Source organism: Symphalangus syndactylus, chromosome 21 (assembly GCF_028878055.3).
Source record: "Symphalangus syndactylus isolate Jambi chromosome 21, NHGRI_mSymSyn1-v2.1_pri, whole genome shotgun sequence".
Classification (NCBI taxonomy): domain Eukaryota; kingdom Metazoa; phylum Chordata; class Mammalia; order Primates; family Hylobatidae; genus Symphalangus; species Symphalangus syndactylus.
In genome coordinates, this window is record NC_072443.2 from 18,711,334 (window position 1) to 18,734,572 (window position 23,239).

Below are 23,239 nucleotides of genomic sequence, written 5' to 3' on the forward strand. Positions count from 1 at the left end.
TTAAAGTGTGAATTATATGCATGATTTGCCTGACATGCAACTTGTAAAGTGGAACACACAGTAAAATCTCTCCAGTAGAGGTGGGGAAGAGAATAAGTTATTTTAGTTCTCATTAATCCGGGAAGGAACATTTAGTAAGAGAATCAGACGTTAAAAGGAATGGAGAAGCTCAGTTTTCTTCCTACAGATACTCAGTTTTCTTCCTACAGAACAGGGCTGGCAACCTTTTTCTGTAAAGTACCAGATAGTTAATATTTTAGGCTTTGCAGGCTAATTGGTCTCTGTTGGCAGAGACTCAGCTCTGACAGTAAAGCAGCTCTGTAGAGACTCAGCTCTGACAGTAAAGCAGCTATAGACACAGGTAATTCAATGGGTGTGGCTATGCTGCAATAGAATGCAATTTATGTGCATTTATGTTGAGTTTCATATAATGTTGATGTGTCACAAAACCTTGTCTTCTTCTGACTTTTTCAACTACTTAAAAATGTTGAAAACAGGCCGGGTGTGATGGCTCATGCCTGTAATCCCAGCACTTTGGGAGGCCGAGGTGGGGTGGATCACCTAAAGTCAGGAGTTTGAGACCAGCCTGGCCAACATGGTGAAAAGCCATCTCTACTAAAAATACAAAAAGTAGCCAAGCATGCTGGCACACATCTGTAATCCCAGCTACTCAGGGGGCTGAGGCACAAGAATCACCTGAACCTGGTAGGTGGAAGTTGCAGTGAGCCGAGATAGTGCCACTGCTGCACTCCAGCCTGGGTGACAGCGAGACTCCATCTCAAAAAAAAAAAAAAAAAAAGTAGAATACACATTCTTAGCTCATGAGCAGGACAAAAACAGTCAGCGGACCTGTGGGTAGTAGTTTGAGATCTTGCTTTAGAAAGCTGAATATATATTTCTCCATTTAGTTATGGGATAACTATGTCCACGGCTTGAGGTTAGGATGGAGATTTATAAAATTGTAGAATGCTAGGCTGAAATGGCCTTTAGAGATTTCCCAGTCCAACATCCTTACTTTAATAATCATCACCAGCACTTCTAGTTCACTATTTATGGTAGAGCATGTATGTGATAGTACAGTGCAAAGAACGGCATATCTTTGGTGATTCTGCTTTGTTTAGGGTCTGTTTCTTAGCCTTGCAAATCCATTAATGCTTACCATTGCTTTTGTCTTATAAGTACCGCGCGCTAACCCATTGCGCCACTGGAGCCACTACCATTGCTTTTGTTAGGTGAGGTTGACTCATTGTTACTCAAAGTTGTAACCTTTTTGAAGCCATTTTCCCCTTCATAGTCTTATGAAGTCTGAACATCTCTTCTCAGGATAATTTTTTAAAGGCATAAAATGCACTTGCCAGTGATTGTTTATTAAGTTAAAATACACTTATAAAGTTATAAACAATGTGTGCTATGGTAATATATGCTTCTTTATTAACCCTGTAAGTAACAAGATCTAGAGAAATAGTGATAAATATAAGTATTTTGTAAATAATATATTATGTCACAATGTGATATGACAATATTTGTGATTTGTTTTGTAAAGAAAGTCTCAGGTATTGTTAAATTCTCATACAATAGTGAAGTATATAAACCAGAATCCTAATGTATTAATTCCCAATGAGAAATATAAATATCAAACACAAGTCATCTTCATATTATCTTTACTTCATGGTTCTTTCTGCAGATCAAATACATATGAAGCTAGAGCATGGGGAGTTCTTTACAAGAAAGTAAGCAAAGGTGGTTGCTTACAGGCTTCAAATAAGTGAATTCCTTTATCTCCACAGGTGGAGATACCTAGACACAAGATCTGCTTAGATTTTCCAGGTGTCCTCTTCACTAGGCAGTATTTGGATGGACACTGCCAGTATTTGCTACTATGATAGCTTTTATTCTATTCTTTTTTGGAAACAACTGCTCTGAGTGACACAATTTTTTCTTTCCATAACAATTTCCCTTTGGTTCATCTACATCTATAGTAAGCCTCCCAACAGTTTCTGGAATCTTTCTGTAGGTATCTTACAGTTGCTCCCAAATAAGAGCCCCCTTCCCGTGTCATATGGCAAAAGTGACCATAAATATGTATGCACACACATGCACACACACACCTTCTTTTTCTGCACTATTAGTGCCCACCCCTGCTTATACACATTGATTCTTTATTGGCTGTGTGATTTGCTTTGGCCAATGGGACGTGAACAAACATGGCACAAACAGGGCCTTAAAAAGCCCTCGCATTTTGGTTCTTGCTTCCCCGTTCTTCTTGAAACCCGGGAAACCTTACAAGGGCAAGTCAGGGTTTGCCATCTGGCTGATAGGAGGCATATAGCCTGTTACTGTGAGACCATCCTAAACTATGCAGCTCCTGGCCAAGCCACACAAAGAGTGAGCCCAATAGACATCAGCTGAACCTGCATCAAATCAGTAGAACCTCCCAACTGTTGCTCAGGCTCCAGAGTAATAGTAAATGTCTGTTGTTTTAAGCCTTTATGTTGTGCGATGGTTTGTTCTGCAGCAAAGACAAACTGCTTACAATATCACTCTCTGCATTCTCCTGATCCATGTCTTTCCAGTGATATTGCCTCCAAAGTTTATGAGGATATCGTTGTGCTCTGAAGGCACTTTCCTTAAATACAAAATTCCTTCCCAAACTTTGCCCAGCATCTCTCAGTATTACTTAAATTCTCTCACTGAGATCCCAGAAAAATTGCCTCAAGCATCCCAAACCTTACACAGATATTGTGTCCAAATAACCTAGCGGCTTAATTCTAAAATGTATCTCTTCTGTTAAGAGGAAGGAACATGATAGTATAGTAAATTCCCTCTTTAGAGGCATTTAACTGTGAAAAAATGCATAGCAAAGAGAAGATAAACTTGGTGCCCCGTAATCTTGGTGCTGGTCCCAGCACTATGCAGGGCATTGTACTTGTCAATATTTGCTTATCTAGCGAGACATTGTTGTACTTATCTAGTAAGACATTGTTGGTTGCAATCCCAACAGCCATTTCTCTCCTTTTTATCTTACTGATACAGCCTGGGTTTTGTTCAGGTGCCTCCACAGAGCTACGTGTTCACTAATGAGTTCCTGTCTTGCCCTAGCTGGGTGAGTCATGATTGTTCTGAGTCAGAATGAGTCCAAGTCAAGCATGATGCCTCACCTCCTTGCCAATGATTGGTTCCCATGGTCATGTGATCCAATCCTGATGAGTGGGTGCTAGAGTAATTCTGCAAGGGTGCTTTGGGAAAGGTGTCCTCACTAATCAAAGGGAATACACAGGAGGGAACTTCCTGTTTTTAGCTAAGCATAGTCCTGTTTGCAAATGATGCCTAGCCCTGTGAAAACATTTGCAACCATGAGGAATGGATTGCTGACATGCTGGAGATGGTACATTAGCACCTGGGTCCTTAATGACATGGCTGACCTGCTGAATTAACCACAGATGAGTGCTCACTCTGGATTTTATATAATGTGAAATAAAAGTTTAAAGCCACTTTTAGTCAAGTTTCTGTTAATTGAAGCTGAAAGTGTCTTAACTGGTGTTGCAACACAGTACTCTGAGTTTGCAGAAAGAGTTTTGCCTGTGGGGGAGACTGCCACTTCCTTAACACTTTAATTAAACGGCATAAAATATATCTCCTTTCATTTCAAGCATGGTTAAAGAAACAACAAACAACTTATGAGACCAGAGATCTTATGAATCTATGTAATTTAATTTCTGGGGTGAGCTGCACAGCCACAGGCTTGATATTAACGAATGCAAAAAGGAACCTGCAACCTGTTGTTATACAGAAGCCATCTTTGGACACCAGGGTGAGAGACGCAGATACTAATAAGCAGAAGACCTCTGTTTCAATAGTATGAGAAAAAGAGGAGCAACACAGAAAATTGACAAAAGGAAGCCTCACTTAATTTAACTGACTGAGATACACATCAGCAATGATTTAGAACAGCTTACTAAGTACCTACTAAATGGCTACTTTGCTATAGAAATAAATCAAGAAAAGATGTACCCTGCTCACAGAGTCTTTATTTTTGAAAGGAATTTGAGATATGAGAAGAAAACCGTGGTATTATAAGTGCCCATGTTTTACAATCTGCGTTTCTCTCCATGGTTCTATCCCATCTCTGGGTAGGATTATGCAGTCAGGGAGGAGTTACTAAGGGGAGGGAAAGGAAGCTAGAAAAGTGGATAGGGGAAGTAAAACTCTAGAAAATAGGAAAGCAGAAGAACAAGAATGAAATAAACTAGTGGAAAGACATGAGAGAGAGAATTAAGAAGAGTGGGCAAGAAGGGAAATAATATTTATTGGCTGCCTATCCCTGGCCAGGCACTTTAGCATGCTTCCTTATTTACTTTTCACAACAATCCTGAAAAGAAAATATTTTTATCTCTGTTTTATAGATTAAGAAACTAAGTCTCAGTTAGGGCCGGGCGTGGTGGCTCACGCCTGTAAACTCAGCACTTTGGGAGGCCGAAGCAGGCGGATCATGAGGTCAGGAGATCGAGACAATCCTGGCTAATACGGTGAAACCCCATCTCTACTACAAATACAAAAAATTAGCCAGGCGTGGTGGCAGGCGCCTGTAGTCCCAGCTACTTGGGAGGCTGAGGCAGGAGAATGGCGTGAACCCGGGAGACGGAGCTTGCAGTGAGCCAAGATCGTGCCACTGCACTCCAGTCTGGGCGAGAGTGCAAGACTCCGTCTCAAAAACAAACAAACAAACAACCAAAAAAATAAGTCTCAGTTTATATGTCTTGCCCATTTAAGTGACAGGATTGAGATTAGAATCCAGGTTCACTCTCTCACACTACCACAAACAAAATATCTTTGAGTATAGAAAGTGGGCTGCAAAGTCAGGAAGACAGGAGGAGAACAATAAAATCTATTACTAAATAAAACCTATTTCTAGAATCCTTTATGCTGTATGTGAAACAAGAGACCAAACCAGCAGACCGATCTGACACAGTGAGTGCCATAAAGGTGGGAAGGGGAAGTGTCTGGCATGAAGCAAAGGGAAAGAAAGATGGGTTTTGGGGAGATGCACATTGAATACGAATGTGGTTTTGAGTAATTCAAATTCATTGGAAGGGGCTCTGCTATGAGAGGGGAGACATAAAAATGGCAGAGGCTGAAAGATGTTCTTGGACTGAGGGCACGGGGGTATCATCAGCTGCATCAGTGACTTGATACCTGAGGTTGTCCCACAAGATCAGTAGGAAGAGGGAGAGAGAAAAGTACCTGGCTCAGTGGTGCTTCTGTGAGGTACCACAGTTTTTGTATCTGCAACACAGACCTGTTGGATTCTTTTGGTCCCTATCTAGAGCTGAGCTTTCTGTCCAAGATGGAAGAAACTTCCCATGAGATAACATATCCCAAGTGCAAAGAAAATGTTCTTCTCCCTGCATTTGCTGGGTTAGTTCTTCCTGGGGCAGGCAGCCAGCCAAGAGGTGTTGCCACATGCTACCAGAGCAGAAAGCAGATGGTGATCAGGAGAAACCCCAGAACCTCAGTCCCATATGACCTCTATCTGCCGGACCATTTAGCTTGGGTATTTTGCACACACCTTACATTCAATGTGTTCCAAACTGAATTCATTTTCTTTCCCCTTTTCCTGCTCTTTCTTATCTTCCTATCCATAGGTAGTGACACGAAGACATGTATGCCAGAAACCATGGCATCATCCTGGACTTGACTCTTTTCTCTCCTCCTCTAACATAAGACCATTCCGTCTAAGCTTATCTCCTCAGCCATTCTCTCATGTATGAACTCCTTCATGCTCACAGTCACTGCCCCTTGTCAGATCCTCACCATAGCTCATCTGGACCCTTCCAGCTGGTCCCTTCCTTCTAGCCTCGTACCTTTTAAGTCCACCCCCCACACTGCCCAGAGTGAACTTTCTACCACACACTCTTACTTTGATGAGTAGTTCATGACCCACAGAATCAAGCTCAAGTTCATTAGCTTTTCTGCATAGTACATGAGTCTCTCCAATAACTGGCCTTAAGTACGTCTTAACCCTTATCTCTTCCTACACCGCTTTGCATGTTATTATTTAGCAGTACCTAACAGCTTGTAGTCCTCAGAACACCCCATACTGGTTAATACCTTAGTCTTTGTTGATGCCTGCATGCCTTCCTCATCTTTCACTACCTCGCTAGCACTTTAGTCATCCTCTCCAGTATCCAGTATATCAGTTGTCTTCTTCAGGATTCGCGAACGGGAGATGAGGCTAAGTGCTGCCCACTCTCCCTTTCTTGTGTGCTAAAACTAGAACCCTCATTATCTTTCTAATTTAACATACTGAAATTATCTGTGTCTGTATTTTCTTCTCTCAGATGACTAAAGAATTCTCAATGGCAGGGCCCAGGACTTGTTTAGTTTTGAGTCCTGAAGTACCTAAAGTAACTGGCACACATTAGGGAGATAATAAGGGTTTATTAAACCAAATGAAAATTATCTTACACTGACCAGAGTTTTCTCTGTCTTCACTGTGAATGTTTAACACACTTCATAAATATACTTTGACCTGGAGGGATACCCCTAGGTTGGTGACCTAGACAATACTTGTTGCACTGTCCAATTAATCTTCAACTTCTTGTTTTAAAAGAATCAGGCAAAGGTACTCTTTTTACAAATTCTTTTTGTCAATTGTGCAAATAGAATCTGGGGGGGGCTAGTGTCTAAGTCATTCCAAAAGAATATGCAGCAGTTATTTCTTTGCCAAATTACCATCTGAAAATTGAACTCAAAATGGACCTCCATGGAATATCATTTTGAGGTCGCTCTATATCTCCTTGTTTCTTTTTTCTCGTTCACATCGAAAAGCTAGGCAGAGCCTTCCCACACTGCAGACTAAGTGTGGAGCTGGCAGACTAGTCTTGAGAGCTTTAATAGTCTGCAAAAATATATTTTTTTGAATTTTCAAAGGATGGATGTACATTCTTTAGACCTGTTGATAAAGCACAAGAGTCCTAGGGACTGAGTTTTAGAGCTTACTAAGCAGATGACTTACAGCAATCATACTTTGCTTGATACCAAGGATAGTTAAAAAATTGATGTTTTTCTCTTGCAAAAATATACTTTTGCAAAAGATGACACTAGAGGAAATGAATTTTGTACAGTTTATGCCACAGGCATGCGTGTAAGGTATTTTTTCCCATTTTATTTAGAAAGGTTGTCCTTTTGCTGTTCTACATGCGTACTTTTGACTGGTTTCTTAATAGGTGTGAAATTATAACAAATAATGATTATGCACCCAGAGTAGTGAGTGCCCTGTATGTATATGGATCTAATAAATGCCGGTGTTGGCAGTGCAGTGTTTTTACCTCTGTCATCACAGTGGGAGAAAAGTATTGAAGACAGAAGACCTCATTTCAGCCCTGATTTCTACAGCTAATAGGCTAGGTGCTCTTAGCAAAGCCAGCTGTATTCTCTGGGTCTCAGTTTTCTCATTTTTAAAATGCAGGGATTGAATTTATGGCCTGAAAATCCTCTCTCTAGCTACATAATTGTATAATATAACAATATATTATAGGTTTTTAATGAATGATAGAATCTCGATCACTTTATTTTTTCCTTTTCTACTTTTCTGTGTTTTCCAGTTTTTCTTAGTATTTTTTACACGCTTGTTCTGGGAAACAATGTAATAATATATGGAATTACATTGTTTCTCTGAAAAAAATTAAATAACATTATTTAAATATCCCGTATAGATGCCATTGATACCACTCATCATCACATAAATTATCTTATTTAATTATCACATCTACACTGGGAGTTAGAGATTATTATCACACTTAGAATGAGGAACCTAAGGCAAGGAGAGATAAAATAACTTTCTAAATACAACCAGTAAATTACAGAACCAGGACGTTAAGCTCTACATACAAATTCCTAGCAGATCATACTGCTTCTGCTTAAACTGTCTTAAGAAAATGACAATTCCTTGTAAGTGTTTTAAAATCAAATATGAGGAACTAGGGAATAAAAAGGACTTGTCTAAGGCAGTTTGCTGGACTATTAAGAACAATGTTAAAAGAAGCCGTGATTAATACACTTTAGGGTATTTTCTGTTTTCTAGTGGTTAAATTTTAACATTTACCAATGTCATAGCTGCCTAAAAGTACTTTTGCCATCTGCTTTCTAAAATCTCCATCTCCTGGCTGTCCATTTTGAATCAAATAGTATGTGCAGGTCTCATCATCAGTGATGCATGCTGTGCTTTCTATGTGCCGCTGATCGCCATCAATCCAGCCTCTCTTCTAGCCGCTGCCCAGCATCAGTAGCAGATTTCAAGCAAAACTCTGCAGACTTGGCCTACCACCAATTCATGCTGCCTGACTTTAATTGCTTCTTAATCCTTTCATTAATCTCTTGTTGATCCTCTAACACAGTCTGCACAAGAGCTGTTCAAAACCTTCATTCACTTCCAAGTCCTGGTCCCATCCTTCCCTCTCATTATGAGGTGGATAGTTTCCCTTCTTTATCATGAGGTTGGAGACTATAAGCTATTTTTCTTAACCTACTCTCCTCTACATGTCCTTTTGTCTTTTTTTTTTTAAACAATCGATAAATAAAAAGCATCTTTCTCTAGGGCTAATGCTTCCACTTGAGCCCCAGATGTCATGCCTTAATCACCTCTCTCTTCCCAGCATCATTAGTCTCTTTTCTCTCTATTGTACCCTTCACTTCCACAATGTTGAAATATGCATTCTTTGACTCTGCACTCTGCCTCCCCCAGCTTACATTAGACATTTCTCCTTTATCTTCCAAAAATTGTTGTATTTGTCCATATTCAATATCTACAAATTTGCACCATCCATTCCTTCTTTAACTTCTTACAGTATTGATTTCGATGCTTCATACTCTATTGAAGCTACTCTCTCAAAAGGCCTCAGGGACCATTTTTCATTTTCTTATGAAATATAATAATTTTTTATAGTTCTTACTCATTTTGACATCTCCTAAGCATTTGACTTGCTTGTTACTTTCCTTTTTCATAATTTTTCCCTCATTCCCAAGACATTTTCATGACTCCTCTGCTCTTTTGTGGGTTTTCTTTTCAACGTCTCTATGTTCTTCTGTTATTTGATATTTCATTTTATAATAAGTGACTCAAATATTTGACAACAAAGTTGTGTCTTTTCTAAATTTTAATTGTAAGTTATTAAAATGTTCTATTAGTTTCAATGCCCCAAATACACTGTATCCCAAGAAACTTTCATTTTCCTCATAAGTTTTCTCTTTTCCTCATGTCTTGTATTATAGAAGTAGCACTACCAATGCTCCATTTCACTAAGTTCCTCTTCATCTAAATTCAATCTAATTCAATAATATAATTTCACAATTATATTAGTGTTCTATGTTGCATAACAAATTACCATAAATTTAGCAGCTTAAAAAAAACTATTATCTCATTTTTTTTTCGGGACCAGGAGTCCAGGCATGGCTTAACTGAATCCTCTGCTTGGGGTTGCATAAGGCTGCACTGAAGATGTTGGCTGTGTGTGAGGTCTCATCTGAATGCTCCACTGGGAAAGGATCCACTTCTGAGCTCCCACAAATTGTTCATAGAATTTTTTTATTGTTTTTTACCTTTAGAACTAATAGTGGCTTCCTTCTTAAAGGCTAGTGTGAGAGTGAATCTTCTAGGAGGTCTATATCTATCTATCTATCTATCTATCTATCTATCTATCTATCTATTAATCTATTATCTATATGAATCAAGAAAGTGATATTCAATCACCCTTACCATATTCCATTGGCTGGAGGCAAGTCATAGATACTGCCCACTCTCAAGAGATATACAGGCATATCACCAAGGATATCTTAGAATTTTGCCAGTCACATTGTTCTTTCTAGAGGACTCAGGCAAGGGAAAGAAGTGCCTTTTACTCATGCTATAGGAATGATTTTGGAGCTAAATTAAATAAACACAAACATGCACAAAAGGTGCTTTAGTTTACTCTTGGGATCCTAGGGAGAGAATACCATTGAATTTGGAAAAACAGACAAGAAGGAAGAGTAGGAGGTGAGGCTGGCCCAAAGAGGAGTTGCCATAAACATTTTCCTAAAATGGCCTAACTCAGTGCTTAAACAACCTGTGGTCATGGACCAGGATTTTCACTGTTGTTATTGTTTGTTTTTAGTATATCCAATCTATTGCAGACCCAAACTTTTGTAAAAGTGAAAAACAAAAAGGAGTTACTGAAATATGACATAAAAAAGAAATCAAGAGCTTACAAAATATAAGTCTGATTTCCTTATATCAGATAAAACAGACATAAAGTTACTCTGTAAATTGTTATGAAAGTTTTTAAATGCTTACTTTTAATACCTGTACTTATCTCATTGAGGACAGGTGACAGTTTGAGGACCAGCATTGCCTACAGGCCACACTTTGAGCAGAACTGATTTAATTCACTCCTACAGCATGAATTCTCCCCAGGTATATGATAATAATTCCTTTTTCTAGATTGACATTCAGATCCTCTTTTCTGAAATTCTTTTGTTCATTCATTCACAAAAGAATTATTGAATACCTACTCTTGGTCAGGTACCATGTTGGATGCTGGACTAGATAATATGCTACATAAATTGAAGTCTTATCTTTGCACATCTTAACCTCAGTGTTCAAGTGATCTCAAACACAGCATGTCAAAGAGTGAATATATCTTTTCTCCAGCCTGCCACCCCTGCTGCATCCTTTAGTTTACGTGTGGCACCTCTAACTACTAGTTGCCAAAGTCACAATTTTACTTATCCATTTCTCACTTTCTCATACTTTCTTTCCAAAATATCACGTCTATTTATATACATCCCCAGTGCTACTACATTAGTTCAAGCATACACATTTCTCAGTAGGACCATGGTAGTGGTTAAATAATGTTCTCCTTGACATAATTCTTTCTTCTCTCCATTCAGCGATCATGGTACATTTAGGAGAATCTTTCTAAACTCTAAACCTCATTATATAACTGCCTTGCTTAAAACCCCTCAGTGGTTCTTCATAGCTTAACAATGAACCTAACTATTTATCAAGGTATACAATTTCCTTTATGGATGAATTCCCACTTTTTCTTCTTGCCTCATATCTCCTCAGAAGCTTTGCTCTAGCCATACTGAATTATTTGCGTTTCCTAGAACTTTCCATGCTCTCTTGTCTCAGGGACTTTGTGTTACTGCTTCTCCTCCTTGACACATCTTTCTCCTGATCCTTTATCTGAGTATTTCTTTTGGTTTCAGTGCTGGATCATCTTTTTCCAGAAAAACTTGTCTGCTTCATTTCTTTTTCCTTTCTGTATTTAACCCTCATCATAGCACTGCCACATTGGGTGCTACTACAAAGAGGAATTTGCTGGTATGTTTCCATCACTAGACTGTGAATGCTTGAAATTAGAAACTCTATTTCATTTTTGTTAATATTTTGAAAGGGGAAGATGAGGAAATTCTAGAGAATGGGTTATTATACACATTTTGGGGGCAAGCTTAGCCCACTGAATGGGGTCAAAAATGACCTGTCCTTCTTCTTCTCTTGCTATCTCAGCCCCAGTTTAAGATCTCATCACAGTATATATCAAGTATCACTATAGCCTTCTAATTTCCTCTTGGTATCCACAAACTTCCTTAGTGTCCACTCACATGTGTTTTCTGAGGCTTTAGCTCAACATTCAGAAATAAAAAAATATTTAGTTAAATGCACTTGTTTTTTCAACACATTTTTTGGAGCACCCACTCTATGCCAGCCATTTTTCTTGGTGGTTGGACCATACCAGTGAACAATATAGAAAAAAAAAATCCATGTTCTTATGAAACTTACATTCCCTCCATGCTGTATGTTAGATCCTCAGAGCTTGTTCATCTTATAACTGAACATTTGTATCCTTTGATCAAAATGTCCCTATTTCCCTACTACCACCCCCTTGTCAACCACCATTCTCCTCTATGTGTCTATGAGTTTGACTTTTTTAGATTCCACATGTAAATGAGGTCATACAGTATTTGTCTTTTTGTGTCTGGCTTATTTTACTTCATATGACATCCTCCATTTATCCATGTTGTTGCAAATGATATTTTTTTTATTACATTTCTGTTCATGGAATTTATTTTTTACATTGAAATATATATACAGTAGCTCAAATTGTATAGATGCAATCATATATGGCTAGTAGACAAAGTCATACCTTTGCAAATGCTATGTCCACTTTCCTAGGTCAGTTATGTATTACAAACTGATGGTTATACTGTGTAAAACCATCTAAAGCTCTGTGGCTCAAATAAATAAGCTTATATTATTTATATGAGCCTATGAATCTGCTAGACAGTTCTACTAATCCAGACCATGTTCAGCTCATCTCAGCTGGACTCATTCATGCATCTGTAGAAATCTGACATATCAACTAGAAGCTGCCTAGCCTAGAATAAGTTTACTCATTTCTTGCTGTGTGCTGGTTGCTAGTTGGGGTGATAGAGATAATTGGACCGGACATATCTCACCATCTGCCTGGGCTTGTTCACATACTGGTGGTGGATTCCAAGGGAAAGAACAGAAGAGATCAAAGCCTCTTGAGATCTAAGCTCAGAACTGGCAAATTAACTCCTCTGGTGCTTTCTGTTGACAAAAGCAAGTTACCAGGCTAGTCTGGATTTAAGGGGGAAATAATGGATTCTACCAGTGGTAAGGGAGGAGCTGGTCACATTGCAAGGGACATGAATAGAACATGAGGAAGTGGGGACATTTTGGCAATTGATCTACCACAAGTTCCTTCTTCATAGCCTTAATTACTGAGAGAATGCTTCTGCAGAGATTTTGCTTGCCAGTCATTTTACACAATTATCTGACTCCTGTTTGTGTTTTATAACTTATTGTGACACATAAAACTAAAATGCAAACCCTTAGATTTTTGTAAGCTCCTTGAAGAAAAAGTACATATCTCATTCATCTCCTTATCTGCCATGGCACAGGGTGCATTGCACCAAGTAATCTCTTAAAATATTGATAGAATCAATAACATGAACCTGCAATTAAAATCACATGGAGTTTCATGTTTAAATGTCCCTTCCCATCTGTTTGCCTTAAGAAGAGCATGAAAACACTCTTTCAACATACTTTCCCAATATTATTTAGGTTGCTAATACACTTCCCTATTTGATGGGGTAAAGATCTGAAACACATTAAATTTATGTGGCCTGCTGACAGTCATCTGGTGCCTCGTGGAAAGAGATAAGGATTGATTTCTTCAGATAGTTAAAATGCTGGCCACAAGCAACAAAAACAAAACAATACAAACCAATCATGAACAGAAGCAGAGGAGCCAGAGATTTGTTCTATGCTACAGAAACACAAAACCTATCACTCATCAAACATTTTCCTTAGTTGAGCCAGGATAATGATGTGAATAAAGGGTTAAATAAGCCTTTACACAAAAGCATGCAAATTACTTCCAGAAGTGCCTATCTGGAGATAAGTTCCCTGTAAAATAACGGAATTATAAAGACAACCTGTCCTCACTCATATAATTTGTGAGACACTTAACTGCTAGGAAACTGATATTATTAAAGGAGCTTTTTCTCATTTTTCACCAAAGATGTTTTATATAAATATATGCACAGAGAGAATGATATTTTTACAAAAGGAAAAGAAAGAGGAAAGCTTCCTAGCTAGGGGTATTTGCTTTTTACATTTGCAAATGTATTTCTGTCAACTTTTAAGAGTTGGAAGGGAATGAGATAGATGTATGTTTTAAAAAAGTGACTTCAGAAAAATTGGAGAGAGAAATAATTTTTAGTTAGATTTTAGCTCATTAAAGAAAATTCTAATTTCTTTAAGAGATACTGTATTTTCTTGTGTGCTAGTTACAAAGGAAAACAAATTATTTAAATTAAATTTGAATTTAAAGACTATGTTTTAAATGAAACCAACACCAATGTATACTGAAAAAGGAGAGTAGTATCTTTATCATGGATGACATAATTATTACAGGGTATGAATTCAGTCACAATAATCTATAACATTAGTGGAATAAAATGATAATATTGATGTAAACTATTGTATTCATAAAAGTTATTCTTCTTTTCAATATAACATGGGCAGTCAGGTTTAGGTCTTATAACCCCAAATTTTTATTTTGCTTAAGCAATCCAGATCTTATAACCTTAAGCAAACACTATTCAGGAGAAAAGTGGATCGTGTAAATACCTTTAATATTATTCATGAATTTTACTCCACAGTAGGTTGGAAATATGCTATGGATATTCTCTTATGAATGACGTTATTTAACTTCTGATATTGCATTTCTGCATTTTTTCATTATGATTATAAATGCTTTGATTTACCTCCCAGCTACAGATTTTGTGTTCTTTTGTTTCTACCTTTTGTTCCAGTTTTCTTAACTATGTTTCTCTCTTCATTTACTCTCTTATTATTTTTTTTCTCCAACCTTACAGGCCTCTTGGCACCAATTCATATCAGCAGTTAGGAATGCAGGTTAAAGTTAATAAGCTTAACTTCAGACAACACACAAATTTAAATGCGTGTGTGTTTTTTTAATCAGCCTATAATTTATGACTACCTCACAGTGTGTCATCTACTGGCAGAAATGAAAGCACTAAATATTTCTGCTACAGGATAGCTTTGTTAAGCAGTGCTGCTCATATCACATGAGATCCTTTGTGTACACTGTGACCTCAGAAGAATGAAAAAAAAATACAACATCAAAAACTAGACAAAATTGCTTTTTTCTGTTTTTGAGACAGAGTCTCGCTCTATCGCTAGACTGGAGTGCAGTGGCATGACCTTGGCTCACTGCAACCTCCACCTCCTGAGTTCAAGCAATTCTCCTGCCTCAGCCTCCTGAGTAGCTGGGACTACAGGCGCCTGCCACCACGGCCAGCTAATTTTTGTATTTTTAGTAGAGATGAGGTTTCACCATGTTGGCCAGGATGGTCTCCATCTCTTGACCTCGTGATCTGCTCTCTTCGGCTTCTCAAAGTGCTGTGATTACAGGCGTGAGCCACCAAGCCCAGCTGACAAAATTACTTTTTATACTTCATACATTAATATATTTCCTAGACCCTATAAATAATATTTCCACTTTAGTGAGATAAATTTGAGTTAAGCTGAGCATCCTTAGGAAATTGTTTCCGGAATTGGAGTAAAGATCTAAAATAAGTAATGAGGCACAGTGGCTCATGTCTGTAATCCCAGTATTTTGGGAGGCCAAGGCAGGCGGATCACTTGAGTTTAGGAGTTTGAGACCACCCTGGTCAACAGTGTGAAACCCCGTCTCTACTAAAAGTACAAAAATTAGCTGGGCGTGGTGATGGGCACCTGTAATCCCAGCTACTCAGGAGGCTGAGGTGGGGAGAACCACTTGATCCCAGGAGGTATAGGTTGCAGTGAGCCAAGATTGCACCGATGCAGTCTAGCCTGAAAGACAGAGTGAGACTCTGTCTCAAAAAAAGGAAAAAAAAAAAAAAAAGCTGAACATAAAATAAAAAAATAAGTAAAATAAGACTAAGTAATACAATGTATTTTCTTTGATAGTTCAGCTATCCATAATCATGTTCACTCGTGCCATTTGTTCATTCATTTAGTTAATAAATATTGAGCATCTACAATGCCCCCAGGCACTATCCCAAGCATTGGGGATAGGGCAGTGAACAAAACAATTTTTTTGATCTGTTGGAGTTTATATTTTCAATTGGGGGAGACAGAAAAGAAATAAATAGACTATTGATCAGGTGCTGATGAATGCTAGAATGAGCAGTAAATCCGGTGTAATTTTAGAGTGCTGGTACTCTGGAGGAATGTGCGTTGAAAGGCATGTGCTTGGTGTTTTCAGGAAGAGGAGGGAAAACCATTTGGCTAGAGAGATGAGTGAAGAGCGAGTACAGAGGAGATGAGTTTCCATAGGCAGGTGTGGGGGTTGGTGCAGATCCTATAGAGGAGACTGGGGGGCATTCATGCTTAGTCCTGTGGGCCAAGGAAAAGGTTCAGAATGTTACTGAGTAATATGTGAAGTCATTAGAGGGTTTTGAGCAGAAGAAAAGATAAGATCTGACATTAAAAAGACCTTTTTTACCATCATAATCATTTGTAAGTGTACAATTCAGTAGTGTCAACTATATGCACATTGCTGTGCTACAGCTCTCTGGCACTTTTCATCTTGCAAAACTGACACTGTAGACTCATGCGACCACCCTCCGCTTCTCCCCACTCCTACCCTCAGCCATGGCAACCATCATTCTACTTTCTGTTTCTATGAGTCTGACAATTTTAGATACCTCATATGAGTGGAATTATATGTTATTTGTCTTTTCGAGACTGTCTTATTTCACTTTGATATTTTTTTACTTCATTATGTTATCTTTATGCTATAGCTTCTGTGTGGAGGGGGTATAAGACTAAGGGAGGGCAAAGGTGAAAGCAGAGATCCAAATGTTTATGTTATTGCAATGCTATAGGCAAGAGATGATGATACCTTGAACTAGGCTGTAGCAGTTGAGGTGGTAGCAAGTGAATAGAATCTGGATAGATTTCGAAGGTAAACTTACTCAGACTGGGTGATATTTTGGACACATAATGTGAGACAAAGAGAAATAGGCTGTGAATCGTTATATAGGGAATTTCCCAAATAACTTAATCATCAATCCCTTATTCATTATTGAGAATAATCTTTATAAAATCTTATTAAATTCTGCCTGCCTTCTAAAATAGCATGCAAATGCTAAATCAGCTATTTGATGGCTGAGGGTTACAATTTTGAACTTGAGTTTTTGTATCTGTTTTGAATATAGGTGTGAATATATTAAAACTGTGTGAGAAATCTGACTGGCCATGGCAATATGATAATGAACATTTTCCAGGCAGAAGAAAAAATGATCTGATTTGACAGCACAGCAGCCACACCCCACAAAATATTTTGGAAAATAATAGAGAGGGTCTGTTGTAAAGTAGTTCCTCTGTCCTCCTAACAAGCTTTCCTCAGCATTATCTGAGTGTGGGAGAAGCTAGTTGAAACCTGTGATGCAGCGAAGCTAGAGGAAGTGAGGGTGGCAGTAAGGGAAGGATCTTACTTTTATTTTTTATTCTAATGTTAGAGACAAACGGGAAAAAGAATTCTATAAACAGACTTTTTTATCCCCCTAAATCGATAGGAATACTAAACATAGCCATTGAGAAATATCGTTAAGGTTTAAAAGTTATTGGTTCTTGTTTCAAACTATGCAATGAAAACCCGGGTATATGCAGCTTGAGATTAAAAAAAAAAATCGGGTGGTTTGCAGCATGCCACATTCCTCATGAGACCATATGAGATGTAATGAAAGGACACCCGTCTCCTAGGCTGTGCTTCTCTTCCTATCATTGTGTCCTGTATTCCCTTGATTGACAAGAGGAGAAGCAGCAATGTTCACTGGGAGCTGTGTGCTGGCTGTGTGTACTTTTTTTGACCATTCTTAAAGCATGTCAGGCAGAATTTTGCAATTAGCTGAAAAGGCACGCAATTCGGTTTCACTTTGCTGAACCCAATCTGTAGGATTGACAGCATGCCTTTAATAGATTCCTTCAGTAGATAATTAGACCAGTTTAACGCAAGCACTGCATGAATTAACATTTGCACTTCGGTATGAATATTCAGGGCTACCGTGCTTTTGGTGGTGTGAGTTGTTTCTCCAGGATTTGCAGAAGTGCCTATTAGGTGCTTGTAATGTATTGATTAGTACAGAATGGCACCAATTAGAGGGTGTAGGAACATCTCTGGAGTCAGAGATGATACACTTATTGGTGATATTTATGCTTTTTTCTGTAAACTCTAACCCAGACAACAGATTGCCTGCTTTAACTAGTCATATGCTTTGGTTTTGACGTGAATTTTACTTTAAATTACTATGCAGAAAACTACTAAGTTTCCTGGCTTTTCCTGGAATTATGCCATCTGTTCATTTCTCCACTTTCTATGAAATTTTTCATCTGTAAAATTAACCCAAAAGATCTCATGCTCTACATATTGTGAATAATTGAATAAATAAATAAACCAATCATTTCGCTATTGAAACTTATCTTTTGTAGTATTAAAAATGACTTTGGCACAGCTTGTTAAAGCATCAAATATCAGTTCCAAATTTTATTTGCATGTATCTGGGAATTCCAAAGAATTTTATGCTATTTACAAAATAATCTCTGAGAATATAAAAACTTAAATGCACACACCTTTAAAATAAACCTACTCAGGGAACTTGGAGGAGGAGGAGGAAGGGATTAGGTATATTGCCTGAGAGTAAATCCAGTTGATGCCTTTGTATGACGTTTAAAAGAAAAATAAAATTTAATTATCTTCCAGAACTCAAAGAGGTTGTATCATGTGGGAGTTGACAGCATGAACTCTGGAGCCAGAATTCCTGGAAATGAACCCAGCCGTAATACTTACTATCTGTGTGACCTTGGGAAAGTTAACGAACCTCTCAGTTCCCTAACCTGTAAATAATAGTAATAACAATAGTACCTCTTTATAGGGCTGTGGTGGGGATTAAGGAAGTTTAATATATATAAAGCATTGAAAGTGTCTAGTACTGTGTAAGCTTTGTGTGTTTGCTCTTCATATTTGTTCATTAATATACATAAACGAGACACTTTGAAATTATCTTTTCTAAAACATGTGAAACATTAAATGTAAACTCTAAAGTACTTCAAATACTTCTTACTAACAAGAGGTTACAACTGTTCACAGAGATGTACATTTTGGGTCTCCTTCCCTTCCCCAGTCTGCAAGCCCCTGAGTCTTCCCCTCTGTTCCTTTCCCCATTTAAGACTTAATAAGGCTGGGCGCGATGGCTCACACCTGTAATCCCAGCACTTTGGGGAGGCCGAGGCAGGCGGATCACCTGAGGTCAGGAGTTTGAGACCAGCCTAACCAACATGGAGAAACCCTGTCTCTACTAAAAAAATACAAAATTAGCCGGGTATGGTGGCACTTGCCTGTCATCCCAGCTACTTGGAAGGCTGAGGCAAGAGAATCGCTTGAACCCTGGAGGTGGAGGTTGTGGTGAGCCGAGATCACGCCATTGCACTCCAGTCTGGGCAACCAGAGTAAAACTCCATCACAACAACAACAAAAAAGTCTTAACCTGAGTTTTGAAGGTTAATGTCAGGTCTGGCTCACAGGTAGAGGTTTTATGGTCTGGAAGTCAACTAAATGATTTTAAATGTCCCTTCTCTGTGATTTTCAATGTACCAGTCCTATATTTTAGTTATGCAGCAAGGATGCAAATATGGATTTTGTAGGAACATCAGTTTGCAATCTATGTGTTTTCCCACTCAGGGCATTAGGGCATTTGGATCAAGATATGAAAAGACTGTTAAGAAGCTTCCTTCTGCTCTAATTGAAAATGCCCCCCAGGCCTGACTCTCAGTAGGAGGAGACCCATGCTGCTGTCAAAAAAGTGAAGTAGAAAATGGAACCCCTCTGTGGAGAAGTAAGTGGATACCCTACCCAGCAGGAAAGAAGAGTTGTGTTACTCCTGAGGTAATTTAGGAATAGCCTGATGGCTATCTATTCTTTCTTTACAGTTTTTCTAAGTGTTAAGTAAATAAAAGTTGCCTAAATTGAGTTGGTGAGAGACCTCAGCTCTCAGAGTTCTAATGAACGCTGTCTGCCCATGAGAGCTTGGGCATCTTTCATCTCTCACATGTTGCTCTTCTAATGACAGAATTCTTATTCTTTGAAACATTGCTTCTGCAGAGGCCAGGGCAAGGGAGCTGAGTGAGGCTATATTCCCAATATGTCCAAGAGAATTGAAGGATGCTTTCTGGCCAATACTAATAAAGTGAAACAAAACTTATCTGTGGCTTTTTAATTGAGATTCATCAGAAATAGTATAATCAAACTTTTTTTTTCTCTTAATAGTGTCCGTGATGAATGCCAGTGTCTTATATCTGTAGGGAAGTCAGAATATTGCCAAATCTAAAACTCCTCAAACTCCTCGGTAAAAACAATACCATACTATTCATGCATTTGTTTATTTAGGGAGATTTCTTTTAAGGTATTGAAACAATTGATTTTATATCAGAAGTGCTTCAATTGAGATTAGCGCTGCCTTAACACAGGTTGAATGCCTTGGAGGCATTCTGGAGATTTTTCTATTAGGGAGTCAGTACCCTTTGTGAATGTGTGTGTGTTTGCGGTGGGGGAAGGAAGACTTTTTTAACTCAGTCTCAGATTAAAGATAACCACCCTACCTGCATCAATTATCAGGATTCTGGGAGATGCCTTTTGTCAACACATGGTTAAAAGTGATTTCCCACAGCATAGATAAATTAGAATAAAGGTTAGTTTTTCAAATATCTATCAGATTAGATGGGAATGCCAGCATCACTCCCACTCCTAAATTTTTCTCTTTGGGTGTATATTTGCAAACAGAAAAAGAAAAAAAGGTTTCTCTCTCCCAAGCTTGAGCCAGCTAGGATTTTCCTAGTTTCCTTGTCTTCTGATTTTAGTTTTGTGATTTTGTAAATTTAAGTTGTGAAATAAAAAACAAGATTAGCATCCAGTTTCCTACAAGCACTAGGGCACTGTACATATTTCTTTCTTTTCATTTTTTTTTTTTCTTTTTTTAGACCGAGTCTTGCTCTGTCCGCCCAGGCTGGAGAGCTGTGGCGCCATCTGGGCTCACTGCAAGCTCCGCCTCCTGGCTTCATGCCATTCTCCTGCCTCAGCCTCCCGAGTAGCTGGGACTACAGGCGCCCTCCACCACTCCCAGCTAATTTTTTGTATTTTTAGTAGAGACGGGGTTTTACTGTGTTAGCCAGGATGGTGTCGATCTCCTGACCTAATGATCTACCTGCCTCAGCCTCCCAAAGTGCTGGGATTACAGGCGTGAGCCACCGTGCCCAGCCCTCTTTTTTTAAATATATATATATATACACACGCACACACACACATATACGCATATATACATATATACGTATATATGTACATATACATACGTGTATATATACACGTATATATGTACATATATACGTGTATATATATATACGTGTATATATATGTGTATATATATGTGTATATACACGTGTGTATATATATGTGTATATACACGTGTGTGTATATATATATATATATATATACTTTTAAGTTCTAGGGTACATGTGCACAATGTGCAGGTTTGTTACATAGGCATACATGTGCCATGTTGGCTTGCCGCACCCATTAACTCGTCATTTACATTAGGTATTTCTCCTAATGCTATCCCTCCCCCCTGCCCCCACCCCAAGACAGGCCCCAGTGTGTGATGGTCCCTACCCTGTGTCCATGTATTCTCATTGCTCAACTCCCACCTAGTGAGAACTTGCGGTGTTTGGTTTTCTGTCCTTGTGATAGTTTGCTTACAATGATGGTTTCCAGCTTCATCCATGTCCCTGCAAAGCACAGGAACTCATCTGTTTTTTATGGCTGCATAATATTCCATGGTGTATATGGGGCACTGCACATATTTCAAAAGCAGGTTGCATTGTTGGAAGAAAAGTGCAAAATATAACATTAAAATAAAGAGAAGCCGGGCGCGGTGGCTCACGCCTGTAATCCCAGCACTTTGGGAGGCTGAGGCGGGTGGATCACGAGGTCAGGAGATCGAGACCACGGTGAAACCCCGTCTCTACTAAAAATACAAAAAAATTAGCCGGGCGTGGTGGCGGGCGCCTGTAGTCCCAGCTACTCGGAGAGGCTGAGGCAGGAGAATGGCGTGAACCCGGGAGGCGGAGCTTGCAGTGAGCCGAGATTGCGCCACTGCACTCCAGCCTGGGTGACAGAGCAAGACTCCGTCTCAAAAAAAAAAAAAAAAAAAGAGAAATACGAGATTTCATAATCAGCTGACTTAAAATTTGGGAATTTTAGTTTGTGCTGCTTTACTATAAGGGGAAAAGTCTAGAAAAATATTCAGAATCTTCGTGTTGCTCCACTTACTTCTTTAAAATGCCATATTAAGGAGTAATCATTTATACAGGAAACTTAACTAAAGCTATACAGTTTAACATGATATGGCACTGAGTAAAATAGGGTGTAATTGTCTTTTTAAAATGACGACTTTATGATTAAATTCCAACATGAAAAACTCTATAAACATGTAGTCAACAAAAGGAATGTAAAAAGTTGGAACAGGTGAAGTTACCCGTGTATTGCTAACAAAAAACATGTGCATTTCCCTCCTGCAGCTCCACTTTCATTAACACCAAGTATGAGAACAGATATTATAAGTGACTGCTACGTCTATTACTCAAGATTGTGCCTTTCATATGGGCGTGTGGGATGTGAGTTATGCATTAGAAGTTGTCACTATTGTTCTTCAGTGCTTATTCCCTGATGTACGTCGTTGCCTTCTTAGTTCTCATTTTGCCTTTTTATTTTTTATCTGCCATTTATTTCTCAGGGTACATACTCATTAGTAAGTTAAACTCGTTTTTTTTTTAAATTTTAATTTAAGGCAAAAGTGCGTAGCTGAAAATATCTTTTCCTTAAGCCCATTTTAAAAGTTCTATCATTGAAATGTTGAGTTTTACAGAATATAAATAATCCCTTAGTTGAAAGTTTTGTGAAAATATTTCAAACTAATATTCTCATTTCCTCCCTATTTGCTTTATGTGTTTCCCTATAAAAGATGTAAATATTGAACCAGATATTTCTTCCAGATCTAAGACCAGGAGTGCCTTGAATTATATTGAACTCAGCAAGATCATGTGTTGCTAACATCGTAAATAGTTGGAAATTTGGTGAACATCAAACTTAAATATAGTGTCAGACAAATCTGCCTTCACATCTCAAGGTTATCTAGGTAACCTTGCTCAAGATACTCAACCTTTGTGAAACTTGACTGCCTTATCTGTAACATAGGAATCATAATACGTGTCTATTTCCCGAGTTGTTATCAAAGACTGAATGAAATGCCTCATATCAAGCACTTTTCTTGGTGACTGGTCCATTACAGTGAGAAAATAAAATAATTTTATCCGAAGAATGCACGTCTCTTTAATGTTCAAGCCCAGAGAGACAATCGAATGATACAGCAATTATTTTCTACTTCCGCCTTTGAGCTATGTATTCATCTCTTAAAAAATTGCTTGCTATTGTCACAAGTACTTATACATTACCCTAATAATGCCACACCAGACACTATAACCCACACCGTATAGCTTAACAAGGTATAGCCAATCACTGATCAATGTTATTTCTGTAAACCTGTGGGA

At 38.4% G+C, this 23,239-nt stretch overlaps 1 protein-coding gene and 1 long non-coding RNA gene across 3 annotated transcripts in view; one reads left to right on the forward strand and one right to left on the reverse strand.

The window, feature by feature from the left end:
* LOC129471704 (uncharacterized) overlaps window positions 1–9,769 on the reverse strand; it is a 39,538-nt gene extending 29,769 nt beyond the window's left edge. The window contains exon 1 of the long non-coding RNA XR_010118612.1: window positions 9,755–9,769. This is a non-coding gene — a long non-coding RNA (uncharacterized lncRNA). The remainder of the gene's footprint in view (window positions 1–9,754) is intronic.
* Window positions 1–23,004, forward strand: part of NSUN3 (NOP2/Sun RNA methyltransferase 3) — a 126,872-nt gene extending 103,868 nt beyond the window's left edge. Inside the window, exons 9-11 of one of the 2 annotated variants that reach the window (XR_010118608.1) lie at window positions 19,323–19,476; window positions 22,211–22,306; window positions 22,685–23,004. The gene's annotated coding sequence lies outside the window, so the exon portion shown is untranslated. Of the gene's footprint in view, window positions 1–19,322; window positions 19,477–19,907; window positions 19,973–22,210; window positions 22,307–22,684 lie in introns of those variants that run through there. The other variant, XR_010118609.1, reaches the window with a different exon arrangement.
* The last annotated feature ends 235 nt before the right edge of the window (window positions 23,005–23,239 follow it).